The following is a 20,502-nucleotide window of genomic DNA, read 5'->3' as shown; positions in this document are numbered from 1 at the left end:
CTCTCCACATCCTTGCCAGCACTTATTGTCCTCTACTTTTTTTAATCTTTACTGTCATTGATGGTGTGAGATGATATCTCATTTTTGTTTTGATTTCCATCTCTCTAATGGCTAGTGATCATGAACATTTCTCATTTGCTTGTAGGCTGCCCAGATCTTCACCTTGGTGAAGTGTTTGATCATGTCCTGTGCTCATTTTTTAATTGGGTTTTTGTCTTTTTCTTGTAGAGGTGTAGTTTCCTATATATTTTAGAAATTAGTCCCTTGTCTGATGTGTCATTGCAATATATATATATATATATTGCTTTCTGTTGGTTCCATTTTATTCTTTTGTGAAGTCTTTTGATGCACATAAGTTTTTAATTTTTAGTATGTGCCAATCATCTTTTTGTCTACTTTTGTTTGTGTAGTTTTCAAAATGTTTGGTACACTGTAGCTGTGTAATTAATTTTGAAATCAGAGAGTGAGAGGTTTCCAACCATATTCTTCTTCTTAAGCAGTCCTTTGCTTATCCTGGATCTCTCTCATTTCCACATAAAATTTGTATTTGTCTTTTCCATCTCTTGGAAGAATGTCATGAAACCTGGATTGGGATTGAATTATATGTGTAAATTGCTTTGGGTAGTATTAACATGTTCACAATGTTAAGTATTCCTATCCAGGAGCATGGTACAATCTTGCTTTTTTTTCTTTTCTTTTCTTTTTTTTTTTAAGTCTCTTTCAGTTTCTTATAGTAGTGTTTTGTAGTTTTCTTTGTATAGATCATTTCTTTTTCTGTTTTCTACCCCATTTATTTCTGCTCTTATCTTTAATATTTCTTTTCTTTTGGTGACTGTAGGTTCCTTCTGTTTGTCTTTTTCTAACTGTTTTAGATGGTGTGTTAATTTTGATTTTTTCCTCTTTTTGGATGTGTGCATTTATTGCAATAAATTCTCGTCTCAGCACCACTTTTGCTGTGTCCCAAAGATTTTGGTATGTTGTGTTTTCATTCTCTTGGTTTCTAGGAACTTTGTGAATTCACGTTGTATTTCTTCTACTAACCAGTGGCTTTTTAACAAGGTGATAATCAGTTTCCATGTATTCAACTTTATTCCTTGGTCTTCCTATTGTTGTTTTCTAATTTGCTAACGTTGTGGTCTGAGAAGATGCTTTGTTCAGTATTTTGATATTTGTAAATTTATGGAGGTTTGTTTTGTGGCCTAACACATGGTATATTCTGGAGAATGTTCCATGTGCACTGGAAAAAGAATGTGTATTGTGCTGTTGTTGGATCCAATGCTCTGTACACATCTATGAGGTCCAGTTGGCTGATTGTGTTGTTTAGTTCCTTTTTTTTTTTGTCAAGTTTCGTTTTAGTTTTTCTATCCATTTTTGAAAGCAATGTATTAAAATTGCCCATAGCGTAGTGGTTACGAACCTGGCTGCGAATATCATGGTCAGCATTTTGAAACTATCAGCTGTTCCATGGGAGAAAGATGAGGCTTTCTGCTCCCGTAAAAATTTACAGCCTCGGAAACCCCGTACAGAGTTGCGATGAGTCAGAACTGACTCCACGGCACCTGACAACAAAAACAACAATTATTGTAGATTCATCTATTTCTTTGTTCAAATCTTTTTGAGTTTGCTTTATATATTTTGGAGCTTTTTCACTGGGAACATAGGTATTTAATATGGTTATGCCACCTTGTTCAATTGTCCCTTTAATCATGAAATAATGTCAATCTTTATCTATTATGCTGGTTTTTACTTAAACTTTATTATATCAGAGATTAGTTCTGCCACTCCTATTCATTTTTTATTGTGATTGGCTTGGTATACATATATTTTTCTATCTTTTAACTTTTAATTTATTTTTGTTTATGTGTGTAAGATGTGTCTCTTGCAGACAGCATATTAACGGATCTTGTTTTCTTATACATTCTGCCACCCTCTATCACTTACCTGGTGCATTTAATCCATTTACATTCAGTGTAACTATCTATACGTATGGATTAATTGCTGCCATTATGTTTGTTTGTTTGGTTGGTTGGTTGGTTGGTTGGTTTTGTGGTGCTGCTTCTTTCTTTCTTCTGTATGTCTTCCTGTGCTGAGTTCATGGTTTTTGTGTTCTTTTTTGTCAGTTTCCTCATAGTTTTAATGTTTGCATATTCTTCTTGGATTTTCGTTTTCTTAGTATGTTGTGAAATGTTCATTTTCTTTGAGGTACTTTATATTCCATTAATTTATGCTTCCATTTACTGCAGTCTATTGTATCCTGTAATCTTCCTGATCTTCTCACTGTCTGGATCTCTGTTCCTGAGTGTTTACTTTCTTTCACATTGTAATTGTTTTCATCATAGACTGACCACCTATGTCTTCTGAATTTGTTCTTATAAATTTATCATATTCTATGCTCTTCGATTTTAGATTGACTTCCAGGAGGTGGTGCCACATATGTCAAGCTCTGGTTGTTGTCTGTTCTCATTGGTTCTCAGTCCACATAAAATTCCTTTAGGATGTTTTCTAGCACAGAGTTTGATTTGGAAAAATCCCTTAGCTTCTGTTTATCCTGGAATGTTTTGATTACACTGTCATATTTGATTGATAGCTTTGCTGGATAAGATTCTGAGTTGGCAGTTTCTTTCTTTCAGGGTTTTACTTATGTCTCCCTATTGCCTTCTTTTCTCCATGGTTTCTTCTGCAAGATCTGAGCTTAATCTGACTTGCTTGCCTTTGTATGTAACACTTCTCTTTTCCCTAGCTGCGTTCAGGATTCTCTCCTTATCTTTGATTTTAGGGAGCTAGAATATGTTATGCCTTGATTATTTTCTTTTGGGGTCTGTCTTTCACAGGGTTCATTGAGCTTCTTGAATGTTTATCTTTTCACTTTTCAGGATGATAGAGAATTTTTTTTTTTCCAAAAGCTCTTCAACTATCTTATCTGTGGACTTGTGTGATTCTTCCTGTTCCAGAATGCCGATAATTCTTAAGTTATTCCTCTTCATGTTGTCCAACATGAATCTTAGACCTTCTTCGGATTGTTTTAATCCTTTTTTCTGCTTGTTTTTCTATCTTAGTAGTATTGAGAGATCTGTCTTCCAGATCACTAGTTATGGTTTCCATCTCTTCAATTCTACTCCTTTGCTATTTCAGTGTATTGTCTATGTCTTATATTCTATTATTATTCCTTTTGACCTCTCTCTATAGGTTCTGAATTGTTTCCAGTACTCTATCTATCTTACTTGATTGTTTCTTATACTGCTTTCCTGACTTCTTCCTTATTTTTTTCAACTCCACTGTAAAGTGTTTTGAAACATTTTATAATCATTTTTCTGAGTTCCATCTCAGGCATTTCCAAGGCCTGGTCTTATTCCATAATGGAGTCTAGGTCTAACTCAAGGTCATTTGTCTCATACATTTTATCTTATTTCTGGACATGTCCTAATATGGTCATCTGTTTTTACTTCTTAGACATGTTCAGAGGTTAACTGAGGCCTGAATAATTAATTGAGTGTGTATTTTGCTATTTTTTATGCTTGCTCATTGCCATCAGGTTGATGTGATCAGGGGCTAGGCTTCCCTTTTCACTCTTCTTATTGCTTAATTCAAGTAAATTTAATAGGTGTTGTCTGCCTACCTGGTGTATGGCAGTTGGTATTGATTCTTGTCTGTATTGTGGGATTTTACAGGCTGTGATTGCAGTTTGACTATATGTCAACAATTGCTGTCTCTTTTTGGATAATACATGGAGAGAAAGAGCCCCCTAAAGTTAAAAGGTGGAACAACAACATCAACAAAACAGATTGGATACTGTAGTGTATGTCAGGTGCCATCGAGTTAGTACTGACCCATAGCAACCTTATGTACAGCAGAACAAAACACTGACTGATAGTGGGCCAACCTCACTACAGTTGCCACACTTGAGTTCATTGATGCTGCCACTAGGCTACTCCATCTCATTGGGGGTCTTCCTCTTTTTCTCTCCCCCTCCATCTTAGCAAACATGATATCGTTCTCCAGTGACTAGTCCCCCCCTGACAATATGTCCCAAGTATGAGAGACAAGGTTTGGCCATCCTGGCCTTCAAGGAACACTCTGGCTGCACTTCTTTCAAAATGAGTCTATTGATTTTTTTGGCAGGTCATGGCACTTTCAATATTTTTCTCCAACACCATGACTCAAAGGCATCAGTTCTTCTACTATCTTCCTTATTCACTGTCCAGCTTTCATATGCACATGAGGTTATTGAAAACACCATGGCTTGGGTCAGACACACCTTAGTCCTCAAGCTGATATCTTTGCTCTTCAAAACTTTGAAAAGTTCGTGTGCAGCAGATGTGCCTAATGCAATATGTCATCTGGTTTCTTGGGTGCTTCTTCCATGAGTGTTGATAGTTGATCCAAGAAGAATGACGTCCTTGACAATTTCAGTCTTTTCTCCGTTGATAAGAATATTGTTTATTGGTCCAGTGGTGAGGATTTCTGTTTTCTTGACATTGAGATGTAATCCATACTGAAGGCTGTGCTCTTTGAACTTCATCAGTAAATGTTTTAAGTCGTCTTCACTTTCAGCAAGAAAGGTTGTATCATCTGCATATCACAGGTTGTTAAAGAGTCTTCCTCCAATCCTGATTCCACGTGTTTCTTCATAGAACCCAGCTTCTCATATTATTTGCTCAGCATACAGGTTGAATAAATATGATGAAAGAATACAACCTTGTTGCACACCTTTCCCAATTTTAAAACATTCAGTGTTCCCATGTTCTGTTTGAACAACTGCCTCTTGGTCCATGTACAAATTCCTCATGACACAATTAAGTGTTCCGGAATACTCAAACTTCACAATGTTGTCCATAGCTTGTCAAGATCCACACAATTGACAGCCTTTGTGTAGTCAGTAAAGCACGTAAACATCTTTCTGATATTCTCTGCTTTCAGCCAAGATCCATTGGACTTCAACAATGATATCCCTCATTCCACGGCCTCTTCTGAATCCAGTTTGAACTGCTGGAAGTTCTCTTTCATTGTTTGGTTGTAGCTGCTTCTGTACTACCTTTAGTAAAACTTTACTCGCATGGAATATCACAGAGATTGTGAATGATTTCCTCATTTCATTGGGTCACTTCTCTTTGAAACGGACACAAATATAGATCTCTTCCAATCAATTAGCCATATAGTTGCCTTCCAAATTTTTTGGCATAGATGAGTAAGTGTCTCCAGTACCTCCTCAATTTCTTGAAATATTTCAACTTGTATTCCATCAATTCTTGCTGCCTTGTTCTTTGCCAATTCCTTCAGTGCACCTTGGACTTCCTCCCTCAGTATCATCGGCTCTTGATCATCTGGTACCTCTTGAAGCAGTTGAACATGAACCATTTCCTTTTGGTACACTGACTCTGTGTATTTCTTCCATCATGTCTTGATGCTTTCTGCATCATTCAATAATTTGCCCAGAGAATCTCTCAATAACAAAAGTTGAGGGTTGATTTTTTTCTTCAATTCCCCCAGCTTGAGAAATGCTGAGCATGTTCTTCCCTTTTGTTTTTCGGATTCCAGATCTTTGCCCATTTTATTGCAATATTTGACTTTATGTTCGTGAGCTGATCTTTGAAATTTTCTGCTCAGCTCTTGGACCGTCTCATTTCTTTCATTTGCTCTAGCATCTCTAAGCTGGAGAGCAAGCTTCAATATCTCTTCTGACATCCATTTTGATCTTTTCCTTCTTTCTTGTCTTCTCAATAACTTTTTGCTTTCTTCCTGTATGATGTTCTTGATGTCATTCCACAACTCTTCTGGTCTTCGGTCTTTAGTGTTTTATTTATCAAATCTGTTCTTCAGATGATCTCTAAATTCAGGTGGAATATATTCAAGGTCATATTTTGGCTCTTGTGGTCTTGTGTTCATTTTCTTCAGCTTCAGTTTGAATTTGCATCTGAATAATTGATGGTCTGTTCCACAGTCTACCCCTGGCCTTGTTTTCACTGATAATATGGAGCTTTTCTATCGTCTCTTTCTGCAGATGTAGTCAATTTGATTTCTATGTATTCCATCTGATGAGGTCCATGTGTATAGTCATCTGTTTTGCTGTCTAAAGAAGGTATTTGAAATGAACAAATCATTGGTTTTGCAGAATGCTGTCATGCATTCTCCAGCATCATTTCTATCACCAAGGCCATATTTTCCAACTACTGATCCTTCCTCTTTGCTCCCAACCTTTGCATTTCAATCATCAGTAATGATCAATACTGCTTGATTGCATGTGTGATAAAATTCAGATTGAAGAAGTTGGTAGTATTCTTCAATTTCATCTCCACTGGCTTTAGTGGTTGGTGCATAAATTTGAATAATAGTGGTATTAATTGGGCTTCCCTGTAGGCGCATGTATATTATCCTATCACAGACAGCATTGTACCTCATGACTGATCTGGATATATTTTTTTTTTTGATGATGAATGTCACATCAATCTTTTACAATTTGTCTTTCCCAGCATATTAACCATGTGGTTGTCAGATTCAAAATGTCCAATACAAGTCCATTTCAGTTCACTAATGCCTAAGATATCTATGTATTTGTGTTCCATTTAATTTTTTACAACTTGCCCATCCAGAACCACTGAGATGGGACATTCCCATTTGAAAGGACCAGCAGATCAGTCTGCAGCAGCAAAAAAACAGATGGTATTTCTGGAAAGAAAGACCAGTGGGAAAAATAAAAGATAAAAATGGCAATCTGATAACTACTATAAGTATAAACAAGTTGTTCATGGAGTCTTTGTAGTGTATAAGACCTTAGGTGGAATCCTGAACCCTATCCAGAGCGTTTTCGAGTGGGATGTTCCCACTTGAGAGGACAGGCAGACCAAGCCAGAAGTGGCTGGAGGGACATAGGATGCTTCTTGAGGGAACGACCATTGGACAAGTCCAAGGCAAGCATGGCCGTCTGATTGGCTACTATAGGAGTGAGTGGTTTGTCCACTGAGGAACCATCAAGGCAAGCAATTAAGTCCCTTCAGGATAAACACCCTTCCAAGACTGAAACTCAAAGGGAATACACAAGCAGGTATACAAGCTTGGTGGTGACCACATTGGTCTACTGGTGACTGAAATTGGGGGAGGGGCAGTGATGAGCATTCTGTGGAGTTGTAGATGAGAGAGAGAAGTAGAAGGGCTGGTTGGTCCAAAGTATGGTGACACTTGGGTACTCCTGAACCCAAGGAAAAAGACATAACCATGGAGGGCAAGGGCTAAAAATGAGGCGTCCAGTAGATATGAAGTGAGTGGAGATGCACAAAAATGCCCAAACTTTCAGATAGTAGCCATTTGACATAGCTTTGATGGATGGACAATCAGATTTTAAGTATAGGAAGATAAAAAACAAACAAACAATTTTTGATAAATGAAACAAGTGTAAAGTAATACAATTTTAAGAACTTGACCTATGTTTATGGATGAAGTAGCTCAAAATACCAACTGAAAAGAAAGGAATTTTCACATCAAGGATCATTCCCATCATCTCTATACACAAGGTTGTTAAGAATGGACAACTCAGACATTGGCTACATAAAATGGGGGAAGAGGGATCAATAAAGGCATGAAGTGACTGTCTTACAAGTTTTCAAGAGGGAGTTTAGATTCAGAGTGAGCATGGGAAGATAGAATCTCTACTGAATTATTTTCATCTCATCTAGACAGGTCTGGTGAAAGCAGTTGGGGAGAAGAGTCTTATGATTTAATAGTGAATAATTGTTATCATCCACCACTCGTCTGTTAGTTTGTCATACTGTGGTGGATTTTGAGTTGCTGTGATTCTAGAAGCTATGCCATGGGTATTTTACATACCAGCAGGGTCACCCAGGGCAGACAAGTTTCAGATGAGCTTCAAGACGAAGACACACTAGGAAGAAGGAGTGATGAACTACTACCTAATAGTTAGTCACTGAAAACCTTATGAGTAACAGTGAAACACTGTCAGGTATAGTGCCAGAAAATGCAGCCCTCATTTTGGAAGGCACTCAAAATTCTACGGGATGAGCTGCCTCCTGAAAGTAAAGATGATCTCGATGACGTGAATGGAGTAAAACCCATGGGAGTAAAGCCTGCGAGACCTTCATTTGCTGATGGGGCACAACTCATAATGAAAAGAACTCAGCTGTAAACATCCATTTATAATCAGAACATGGAATGCACAAAGTATGAAACTAGGAAAATTGGAAATCGTCAAAATAAAATGGAATGCATGAACATCAATATCATAGGCTTTAATGAGCTGAAATGGACTGGTACTGGCCATTTTGAACCTTGCAAGCATATGGTTTACTATGCTGGTAGTGACAAATTGAAGAGGAATGGTGCTGCATTCAATGTAAAAAAGAAATATCCAGATCAGTCTTGAGGTACAAAGCTATCTGTGATAGGATAATATTCACACCCCTACAGGGAAATCCATTTAATACCACTATTATTCAAATTCACACACCAACCACTAAAGACAATGAGGACAAAATAGATGAACTCTGCCAATTTCTTAAAATTGAAATTGAACAAAGATGCAATCAAGATGCATTGCTCATTACTGGTGATTGGAATGCAAAGGTTGGGAACAAAGAGGAAGGATCAGTAGTTGGAAAAGATGTCCTTGGTGATAGAAATGATGCTTGAGCTCGCAAGACAGAATTCTGTGAAATCAATGATTTGTTCATTTCAAAAATGATTTGTTCATTTCAAATACCTCACCAAATAGAATGCACAGAAATCAAATTGACTACATCTGTGGAAAGAGACGATGGAAAAGCTCCATATCATTAGCGGAAAACAAGGACAGGGACAGATTCTGGCACAGACCATCAATTACAAATATGCAAATTCAAACTGAAGCTGAAGAAAATGAACAGATCCATGAGAGCCAAAATATGAACTTGAGTATGTCCCACCTGAATTTAGAGATCGTTTGAAGATCAGACTTGATACATTTAACACTAAAGACCAAAGACCAGAAAAGTTGTGGGATAACATCAAGAACACCATAGAGGACACTCGGACCATCAATGGAGAAGAGCGGAGAGCGGGACCCTACCCAGAGAAGCAGTGAGGCCTGAGATGGAGGCAGAGAAGATGATATGAAGAGATGGGGTGGCTGGGGACTTGAGATCCAGAGAGGGAAAGGGGCTGCGTGCTGAGGACCATGGGTGGGGGGCAGGCTTGCAGAGTATATACCCTTTGGTTGGGTGATGATGCATGGACTGGGATGGTAACTATGGCAATGAAACGATGTATGATAGAATGAATGTAAAACTAATGTTCTCCCATGTAAACTATCACACAATTCACAATAAAGCATTTCTTAAAAAAAAAAAAAAAGAACACCATAGAGGAAGAAAGCAAAAAGTCATCAAGAAGGAAAAGGTCAAATGGATGCCAGAACAGATGCTGAAACTTGCTCTCTAGCACAGAGATGCTACAGAATATTGAAGAAATGAGGAGATACAAGCGCTGAACAGAAAATTTCAAAAGTCATCTCCAGAAGACAAGGTCAAATATTACAACAAATTGTGAAAAACTCTGGAGTCAGAAAACCAAAAGGGGAAACTGAAGTAAAAATTCAAGCCTCAACTTTCTTTATTGAAGGATTCTCTGGGCAAATTATTAAATAATGTGGAAAGCATCTGAAGAAGATGGAAGGAATTCACACAGTCACTGTTCCAAAAAGAAATGGTTGATATTCAACCATTTCAAGAGGTAGCATATGATCAAGAGCCAATGATACTAAAGGAAGAATTCCAAGGTGCATTGAAGAAACTGGCAAAGAAGGCACCAGAAATTGATGAAATGAAAATTGAAATTTTTCAGAAAGTGAGGCGGCACTGGAGTCACTCACTCATCTATGCCAATAAACTTGGAAGACAACTATCTGGCCAACTGAATGTAAGAGATCTATATTTGTGTCCATTTCAAAGAGAGGTGACCCAACGGAATGTGGAAGTCATAGGACAATATCTTTGATATCACATGTGACTAAAGTTTTTACTAAAAATAATACAGAAATGGTTGCAAGCATACATTTACAGAAAACTTCCAGAGGTTGAAGCAGGATTCAGAAGAGGCCATGGAAAGACAGATATCATTGCTGATGTCCAATGGATCTTGGCTTATAGCAGAGAATACTGAAAATGTTTACCTGTATTTTATTGACTATGCAAACGCTTTCATTGTGTGGATCATGACAACCTATGGACAACATCGAGAAGTATGAGTATTCCTGAACACTTAATTGTGCTCATCAGGAATCTGTACATGGACCAAGAGGCAGTTGTTCGAAGAGAATATGGGGATACTGAATGGTTTAAAATTAAGAAGGGTGTGCGGCAAGTTTGTAACCTTTCACCATACTTATTTAACCTGTATGCTGAGCAAATAATCTGAGAAGCTGGGTTATATTTAGAAAAATGTAGCATCAGGATTGGAGGAAGATTCATTAACAACCTGCTATATACAAATGATACAACCTTGCTTGCTGAAAGTGAAGAGGACTTGAAATACTTACTGATGAAGATCAAAGATCACAGCCTTCAGTATGGATTGCATCTCAATGTAAAGAAAACAAAAATCCTCACCATTGGACCAATAAACAAAATTCTTATCAAAGGAGAAAATATTGAAGTTGTCAAGAATTTCATTCTTCTTGGATCAACTATCAACACTCATGGAAATAGCAGTCAATAATTAAAACGACATATTGCATTAGGCATATCTGCTGCACAAGACCTTTTAGAAACATTAAAGAGCAAAGATGTCAGCTTGAGGACAAAGGTGCACCTGACCCAAGCCATGGTATTTTCAGTAACCTTATATGCATGCAAAATTGGACAGTGAATAAGGAAGACTATAGAATAATTGATGCTTTTGAATTATGGTGTTGGAGGGGAAGATTGAATAAACATATGGAATAAACAGAAGAATAAACATATTTGTGTTTGAAGAAGTACACTTTTGAGGCCAGGACATATTATCATGTGGGACCAATCAATGGAGAAGGATATCATGTTTTGTAGGGTGGAGGGTCAGAGATGAAGAGGAAGACTCTCAGCAAGATGGACTAGCAATATGGCAGCATCAGTGGGCTCAAGCTTGGCAACTATTGTAAAGTTGGCCCTGGACCCAACAGTGTTTTGTTCTATTGTACAGAGTCATTATGAGTCGGTACTGACTCGATGGCACCTAACAACAGCAACAACAATTGTTATCATGACAGATTGCTATTGTCACAACTATAATGGTAGAAAAATTGTAACACAAGAAGGAAAGTAATTAATCTTGCAATCCAGGAACAGAGGATCCTGGGACCTTCAAGGCAGAGGAGCATGAGCGGAATATGGGACACTATCCAGAGAAGCAGTGACATCAGAGATAGAGGTAGAGGTGGTGACATGGAGAGATGGAACAGCTGAGGACTCTAGACTCATGGGAAGAGTGGGGCTATGTTCTGGCTGCCAGGAAGCAGGCTTGCAAAATGTGCCCTTTGGTTGTTTAAATGATTATGTACTTCTGAGTGTTTTTGTGTACATACAAAAAAACAAAAACAAAAATCCAGAGCAAATATAAGCAAATACTGTTGAATTATGATGCATGGAGGAGACTGTAATCGTTGCAATGAAACTATGAGTGTAAAACCGATATTCTCCCATGGAAACTATCTCTAAATTCACAATTAAATCTTTAAAAAACTGCATCATTGGATAAAAAAGTCAGTACAAACACATAAAGCAATATGAAAGAATAATAACAAATCCACAAAACACCTCATAGCAAAGATGAAACTGAAGTACATTATTCTTAGTGAAATAAGTCAATTACAAAAGGACACATACTGTATGATTTCATTATTATGAAAACTTAAGGAAAGGTTTTCACAGAAGGAACATTCTTTGATGGCTGCCAGATGTTAAAGGAGGGAAGGTAAATCACTAATTAAATAAAGTTGTTGTTAAGTGCCTTAAAGTCCGTTCTGACACAATGCCAAGAAACAGCTGATGGGTTTGAACTATTGTTAGTTAGCAATTCAGTGCTTTTCCTACAGCACCACACCAGGACTATGTATTAATTTGGGTGAAGCGGAAGGTAGTATGCAATAAGATAATCAACACCACATCATTAGCACAATCGAAGACACTGACACATGCTTAATAGTTATAGACAACATAGGTAAATGTTATTGCATAAACAGTCCAACAATATCAGTAATAACAATCTACAAGTTGATACATTTGTTTTTGTCAGGTGCCATGGAGTCATATCTGACTCATAGAGACTCTATGCACAACAAACCTTATGCATAACAATCCTCACAATTATTGTTACACTTAAGCATATTGCTATTGCCACTGCTCCAATCCATGTCATTGGGGATCTTCCTCTTTTACACTGATCCTCCACTTTACAAAGCATGATGTCCTCCACAGAATGGTCCCTCCTGATAATAACTCTTAAGTATGAGAGATGAAGTCTTGCCATCTATGGAACTTTCTGGCTGTGCTTAGTACAGCACAGATTTGTTTGTTCTTTTCAAAGTCCAGGGTCTTTCATTATTGTTCTCCAACACCATAATTCAATGCATCAATTCTTTGATGATTTTCCGTATTCATTGCCCAATTTTCTCATACATATGACGCTATTTAAAATACCATGGCTTAGGTCTAGCACAGCTTATTCCTCAAACTGACATTGTTGCTCTTCAATATTTTAAAGAGGTCTTTTGAAGCAGATTTGCCTAATGCAATATGTCCTTCTATTTCTTGACTGCTGCTTCCATGAGTGTTGATAGTGGATCCAAACAAATGAAGTCTTTGACAACGTCAATATTTTCTCTATTTAGTGTGTTATTTATTGTTCCAGTGGTGAGGATTTTATTTTCTTTACATTGAGTTGCAACCCATACTGAAAGTTGTGGTCTTTGATCTTCATCTTTTTAAGTTCTCTTCACTTTCAGCAAGGAAGGTTGTATTATCTGAATATTGCATGTTGTTAATGAGTCTTCCTCAGACTCTAATGCCACATTCTCCTTCATGTAATCTAGTTTCTAGGATTACTTATTCAGCATACAGATTGAATAAGTATGGTAAAAGATTACAACCCTGGTCCACAGTTTTCCTAGTTTAAAATCTTCTTGTCTGTTCAAATGATTGCCTCTTTATATATGTATAGGTTCCTTCTGAGCACATTTTTGTGTTCTGGAATACCCATTCTTTGCGATGTTATTCATTGCTTGTCATGATCCACCCAGTCAAAAGCCTTTGATTAGTAAACATCTTTCTGGTATTCTCTGCTTTCAGCCAAAATCCATCTGACAGCAACCGTCTTTCCACATCATTGTCTAAATTTGGATTGGAACTCTGGCAGTTTCTGTTAAGTACTGTTGCAGCCCATTTTAAATTATCTTTATCAAAAATTTACATACACATGATATTAATGATATTTTCAAATGATTCAGATATAAAAACAGAATATGTATGATTAATCAAACAAGATTTCACGTAACTACCATGTGGTTTGGCAAAGGATGTATCTACACATATATTTGTGTGTGATTTATATATATCCATATATGTATAGTAGGGATTCCTGGTGTGGTGCTGTAAGTTAAGCACTAGACTTCTAACCCCAAGGTTGGTGGTTCAAACTCACCAACTGCTTCTGAGAAACAAAATGCAGAGTCACTATGAGCTGGAACCTACATAATGACACTTAGCAACAACATGTATTGTATAGCAAATGGGGCAAAGTTATGCAAACTTCTTAGCCATAACCAAACACCTTGTGGTAACGAGGTTCTGTGTTAGGGGGCTTAGGAATGCAGTGTTGGTGGGTGGCAGCTAAATAAAAATGCATAACATGGTCCACAAACACAATGTTCTACACCCTACTGTGGTGAATAGTGATTAGAGTCTTAAAAGCTAGGAAGAGGTTTTCTAACATGTAACTATTGGTCTTTCCCCATCCTGAATAAAGAAGAGTGAAGAAAATCAGATTCAATGAAACAATTTGTTCAAATGACTAATGAAGCAAGATGAGGTTTCTGGTCCCATATTAGAGTTTTATAGCCTCAGAAACCTATCTAGGGTTGCTGAGTGAGAACCAACTCAGCAACACACAACAAATGAAGATGACACATCCTTGTTTGCTGAAAGCAAAGAGGTCTTCAAGCACTTACTGAAGAAGATAGAAGACCTTCAGAATGGATTACATCTCAGTGTAAAGAAAAAACAAATCCTCACATTTGGACCAATAAACCACATTAGGATAAATGACGAAAATATTGAGGTTGTCTATGATTTCATCACATCGGATCCACAATCAATGCTTATGGAAGCAACAATCAAGAAGCCAAAAACACACTGCATTGAGCAAATCTTCTGCAAAAGAATTCTTTAAAGTGTTAAAGAACAAAGATGTCACTTTGAGGATTAAGGAATAATTGACCTAAGCCATGGTATTTTCAACTGTCTGATATGTATGTGAAAGTTGGGCATTGGATAAGGAAAGCCAGAGAAGAATTGATGCATTGAAATTATGATGTTAATGAAGAATATTGAATATGCATGGAAGACTAGATGAAGGAACACATCTGTCTGGAAAGAAGTACAACCAGAATGCTCCTTAGAAGTGAGGGTGGAAAGACTTTGTCTCATGTGCTTTGGACACGTTATCAGGAGGCACTGGTCCCTGGAGAAGGGTGTAATGTCTGTTAAAGTAGTTGTTAAGTACCGTTGAGTCAGTTCTGACTTATAGAAACACTTTATAAGGTTTCTGAGGAGCAAGCAGCTTGTGAGTTTGAACTGTCAATCTTATAATTCAAATGGACTTTGAAGTGCAGTGCTTATCCTACAGTGCCATGTCAGGACTACTAGGTCAGGGATAAAGAAGAAAATCCTTAAAAAAGTGTATTGGCATAGTGACTGCAACAATGTGTTCAAACAAAGCAACAATTGCAAGGAAGTTTCAGGAAAGAACAGTATTTTGTTCTTTTATACATACAGAAACTATGAATTGAAACTTGCCTGATCATCCTAAAAACAGAAGAGAAAGATAAAAAGTCAAAGAAAATTTGACCAAATAATGACTGAAAACTTCCAAAATTTGACAAAAGACATGAATCTACACATACAAAAAGATCAAGGAACTCCATGTATGATCTAAACTGAAGCACTTCATAATCAAACTCTTAAAAATGAAAAACAAAGAGAATCTAGAGAAGAGCAAGAGAAGCAAATTTTCAAATACTTGGAGTATTGAATACTGGAAAAAATATTAAAAGTACACACACTACAATTAATATCCTTAATTGGATCATTGAATCTTTAATTTAATTAGAAATCCTTAATTAAAGAAAACAAACAAACAAAAAAATAACTTCTCCACAGTCTCATTTCCTCTCTTTGGGTGCAGAAATCTTGAACATCTCAAATGAGTGGAATTACATATTTTACAATGTTTAAACGGTGAAATTAAAAAAAAAAAATGTCAGCCAAGAGTTGCATATCATGCAAAATTTTCTTTCTAGTGGATGGTGAAATAATGTCATTCCTAGATAAATGAAAGTTGAATGTTTATGAGACCATACCTGCCCTACAAGAAATGCTAAAAGGTCTTTCAGAATGAAATGAAAAGATACTATACAGTAACTCAAACACATATGAAGAAAAAAATATGTCTACAGTAAATGCAGTAAAGGTCTATCATCGAGAGCATTCTGAGTCATACCAATGAGTCATATAAGACAGCACTGACTTGTTCTTTAGGATTTTTCAAAGTGTAAATCTTTAGGACAGCACATAGCTTCATCTTTCTACCTCCAAAAGGTGATGGGCTCAAACTGGCAACTTTTCATTTAGCAGTTCATCACTTAAACCTCTGTGCCACCAGATGCTTTAGGTAAACATAGAGGTCAATTTTATGATATTTTTGTATTTTAACTCTACTTGTATGTCCTATATATTTTTCAAATACAGCTGCACAAAAGCGAATTATCAATATATTTTACTGGGTACACAATATATAAAAAAAAAAAAAATCAATGTTTTTCAAGAACAAGATAAAGATATTAGAGTGCTACAAGAACAGAACTTTGTATCAATTTAAGATAGATTTAAAAAAACAAACATGCAATTTCCATGGCAATCACAAAAAAAAATCTAAAATTAAACAAAAAAGAAATTAAAAGGTAATCAAAAGGGTTCACTATCAAAAACTCAGCCAATATGTTAACAAACAATGGTCAAACTCTTCTAGAAAGTCATTTCTTAGAAAACCAAGTCTCTTTATCAGCAGAATAGGAAACAACAAAGCCCATCTCAAAGATGGAGGTCAACAACAACACTTTGTGTATTGGCTCATTACAATTCTCCATCAGACTTCTGAAAGGTTCACCATGCCTCTTTTGAGTCTGTGTTCCAGGACTTCAAGCATAAATTTTCCCATTCTAATTATTGTTCCACTTCACTCAAAATTTAAAAATTTGATTCGTTTCTTAATTTTCTACATTTGTTACAACTGAACTGGTTTGTGTGGAAACAACCTAATGCCTATCAACAAATTAATGGATAAACAAAATGTATATTCTTATATTATGGATTGAGTTGTGTCCCCCCCCCAAATATGTTTAGAATTCCTTACCCCTGTATTTGCAATTATGATCCTGTTTGCATTTATAATTATGACCAATATGTAAATGTAGATACTCCCTTACTTCAGATACAGTTCCATCATTAGAAGTCAATAATAAATCAGTTCTGACATGCATCTCTTTTTTGTTTGTTTGTTCTCATTATTACTGCTTTTTATTATCATATTATCATTATATTTATAAATATCACCTCTTTATTTGTCTCTAGAGATTGGAAACATTACATATAAATATGCAAGTATATTTTAATAAATATAACTATACATGTTGTTATTTTTAAGTGCTGTCTAGTCAATTCTGAATCATAGCATCCTTGTATAGGATTTCCTAGGAGCAGCGAGTGAGCTGGAACCACTGATCTTGCAGTTCAAACCAACTTTGCAGTCCAGCGCATTAATCCACACCACAACATCAGGACTCCATATATATATATATATATAAATGCACTAATCATAACCTTTAGCTCTAACAATGAAGAAGAATTGTGGAAAAAAAGAAAAAAAGAATTTTTTTTTCTGCTAGGGTGCTCACTCCATTTGTGGCATGTTTTGGATCATGTGGATTACCTAGGTGAATGGGATTGGCATTTCTAGTTAGAAAATTAGTGAGAATTGTCTATATGAACTTTTTTTTTTTTTTTTTAATAATTCACAGTGAATTTTCTCTGCTTCTAGAAGCACCTCTATGACTCAATTAGTATTCCATTTGAAGATATATAACATTTCATAAATTCCCGGAACCTTTTTTTTTTTTTTTTTTTTTTGTTACCAGTTCCTTCAGTGTAGCTAGAACTTCCTTTGGTACCAGAAACTCTTGATCATATGCTGCATCCTGAAAAGACAGTACCAATTCTTTTTGAATCTGTATAATCTCTCCATATCCCTTAGATGCTTTCTGAGTCTTTCACTTTTTGCCCAGAAGATCGTTCAGTACTGAACTCAAGGCTGCAAATTTCCCTTCAGTTCTTTCACTTTGAGAAACTCCAATTTTGTTCTTCCCTTTTGGTTTTCTATACAAAGGAGTCTTTACTTTGTCTCCTTTATAAATACTTTGAAATTTTCTCTTCAAACATTTTACTTCATTATATCTTCTATTTGCTTTAGCTATTCTTCAGTTAAAAGTAAGATTCTGGGTGTATGTACGGGTGACAAGATGGCAGCGGGGGAAGTGGTGTGAGGATTCAGTAGGTGCACCATGTCCTATTGAAATGGGCCACCATCGCCCTCCGCAGTCCGCAGTATATCTTTGTGGTGCCTTGCTCTTCAGTTGAGTTCCTCTGTACAATGGGAAGGGTGTGTGTGGTACCCAGGCTGCAGAGCAACTCTCTGTGGACAAGAATATCAGAGAATCGAGTTTGGGGTTAATGAAGTGATTGAGCCCAATGACACCTTGCTGACAACCCCCAGCTATAGTATTTCAAGCACGTTGAACCTTCAGGCCCTGGAGTTCATTCCTGGTTGTACAACTTCCAAAATGCGTCCTGATGATGTAGACAAAACATGCAAACTACAGCTCCAGTGAATGCCAGTACCCAGATTTGTTTGGGAGAGCAGCTCTTACATAGACGCAGAAGTTTTGAGAAATGTTGGTGGCTCCGGTGGTTTTGGAAAACGGAAACGTAAAAAGAAGAAAAAAATGGCTGCCTGGATATTACAGTTACTTGAAAGACGGCAGCACATAGTAGTATTTACACAGAAATCCTGGTCAACAGCCATGCCCACCCAGCAGTGCCGAACAGTGTGAGTGTGGAGGATGCAGAATTCATGGGCTATGTGCCATGTTCGTCACATGCAGGACTTGTAATAGCTGAGGACCCCCTGAACTTCATCAGTGACTCTGTCTGATTGGCCTTTCCCCCCAGCACTGGAGAGTCAGCCCAGAACTGCAGGACTGCCTGAGTTGTATTGCCTGTCCGACTTTGATCAGGTCTGTTTCCCTGCAGAGGCCACGAGGGACCGCCTATTACAGACATCTGTGGCCCAGCCTTACACTGCTGCTGATACTACTGAAAACCTCGATATTGCTAATGGACAAATACTTGAATCCTTGGATGAGGGCCCAGCTACAAATGGGGTGGAGTTTCACACGGTGGAAAACATGGACTATGAGCCCACTCAGCCCCAGAATTGTTCCTCCCCAACTGACCCTATGGCTTCTGCTGCAGGCTCCACTCAGACCAGTCAGCCTGCTAAGTCGTGGGTCAATCCCTTCCATGATTCCAAACCCTCCTCTTTTTTGCCTATGGCTTTTATGGAAACTAAGTATTCCCCTCCTACTTCTTGCCTCCTGGTCTCTGTAAAGCAGGTTGAAGTCAAAGAAGGGCTTGTTCCGGTTGTAGAGGATTCCGTAGGCTTTTCAATAGGCTTCACAGGGAGATGCTGAATCTAAAGAAACATGTCTCTCCAAACAGCGAAAAACTGGTTCCAATGGATCCAGAAGTCCCCTGTTAAATGAATACGAGCAGGAAAAACACAGTGAGGGAAGTGAGGAAGAATGGGAACAAAGTGAGCCCCAGAAATAGACCTCAGTCACATGGTAGGTGGACTTCCTTCAGATTCCAATCATCGGAATTTTCAGTGGACACATCAGGTCTGTGGTTTACCAGCAGAGTTCAAAGGAATCTGCCATACTGCTGCTGTTCTTTATGCTGCAACTGGATATTGAGTCTGACAAGATATGCACAGTCCAGGATGCACTGGAAAGCCTTGTTGCAAGAGAGTCTGTCCAAAGTTATACCACAATAAGCAGACAAGAGTTGGAGATCTGTCCGAGAGTGACACTGGAAAAGCTCCCTCCCGTGCTTATGTTACACCTCAAATAATTTGTTTACGAGACGACAGACGGCTGTCAGAAGCTTATAAAAAAAATATAGAGTATCCTGTGGATTTAGAAATTAGCAAAGAACTGCTTTCTACAGGCGTCAAGAATAAGAAATTTAAACGTATAGGATGTTGAACTTCGAGATCGGCAGTTCAAGTTAAACAGTCGCCCCTCAGAAATCCTATACAGGGTCGGTATTGGTCGGAACTGACTTGAGGGCACTTGAAAACAACAACAACAACCAAGGGAACAGCGACACAGGCGGCCACTACACCACCAACCTCTTCCTGGTTGACCTGAATGAATGGCTGACTCCGCATCGACTACCATATGGTCAAGGTGGTTATACAGTTTCAGGTGGTGAAACCAGCAGTGGGGCACACACCCTGTACAACTGAGTGAATCTGCTATAGCAGCTTCTCACAGCACCCACTCTTATGGACTCTCTCCCTCTAGTGGCTCTTTACAGAGAAACTTTCTATCCCTTTGGGGAAAAAAATGGGCTAGAACAAAAGGACACTCCTTGGGATTTGTGCACAACATACTGTATATTGACTTAACCTCTGCATCCCAATCATTCTATTGAAACAGACTGTCATTTGATTTAAAAAAAAAAAAAAAAAAACAGAACAATTCTCAAAAACCCACATTTCCTAAATAATGCCAATTCCTGAGACTCGGGTGGGGGTTTACATGTGATTCCCACTCTAATCACTTAGTGGAATGAAGCCTGCACCAGCAAACACACTTGTAAATTTCTTAAGGGGAATTTTATCATCCCTCAAAGAAATAAAATTTTTTGTCCATCACGTGTCCCTCCCCTACATTTGTTGTTGATAACAAATAAATAAATAAGCCACAGCAGAAGTAATTTCTTTAAAAATAAACACAAAAAGTAAGTTGCTGATTCCGAACATAACACATGTTGTTGTTGTTGTTGTCAGGTGCCATCGAGTCGGAACCGACTCATAGCGACCCTATGCACAGCAGAACGAAACAATGTTGGATCCTGGGCCAACCTCACTACC

General features: G+C 37.6%; 1 pseudogene; it reads left to right on the top strand.

Moving 5' to 3' along the window:
- The window catches only part of LOC102842853, a 95,058-nt pseudogene extending 75,449 nt beyond the window's left edge, over window positions 1–19,609 (top strand).
- The last annotated feature ends 893 nt before the right edge of the window (window positions 19,610–20,502 follow it).

The sequence above is a fragment of the Chrysochloris asiatica genome, unplaced genomic scaffold (genome assembly GCF_000296735.1).
Source record: "Chrysochloris asiatica unplaced genomic scaffold, ChrAsi1.0 scaffold00464, whole genome shotgun sequence".
In the NCBI taxonomy this organism is placed as follows: Eukaryota; Metazoa; Chordata; class Mammalia; order Afrosoricida; family Chrysochloridae; genus Chrysochloris; species Chrysochloris asiatica.
The sequence above is the reverse complement of the archived record's forward strand: the minus strand, read 5'-3'. Positions and strand labels throughout refer to the sequence as shown.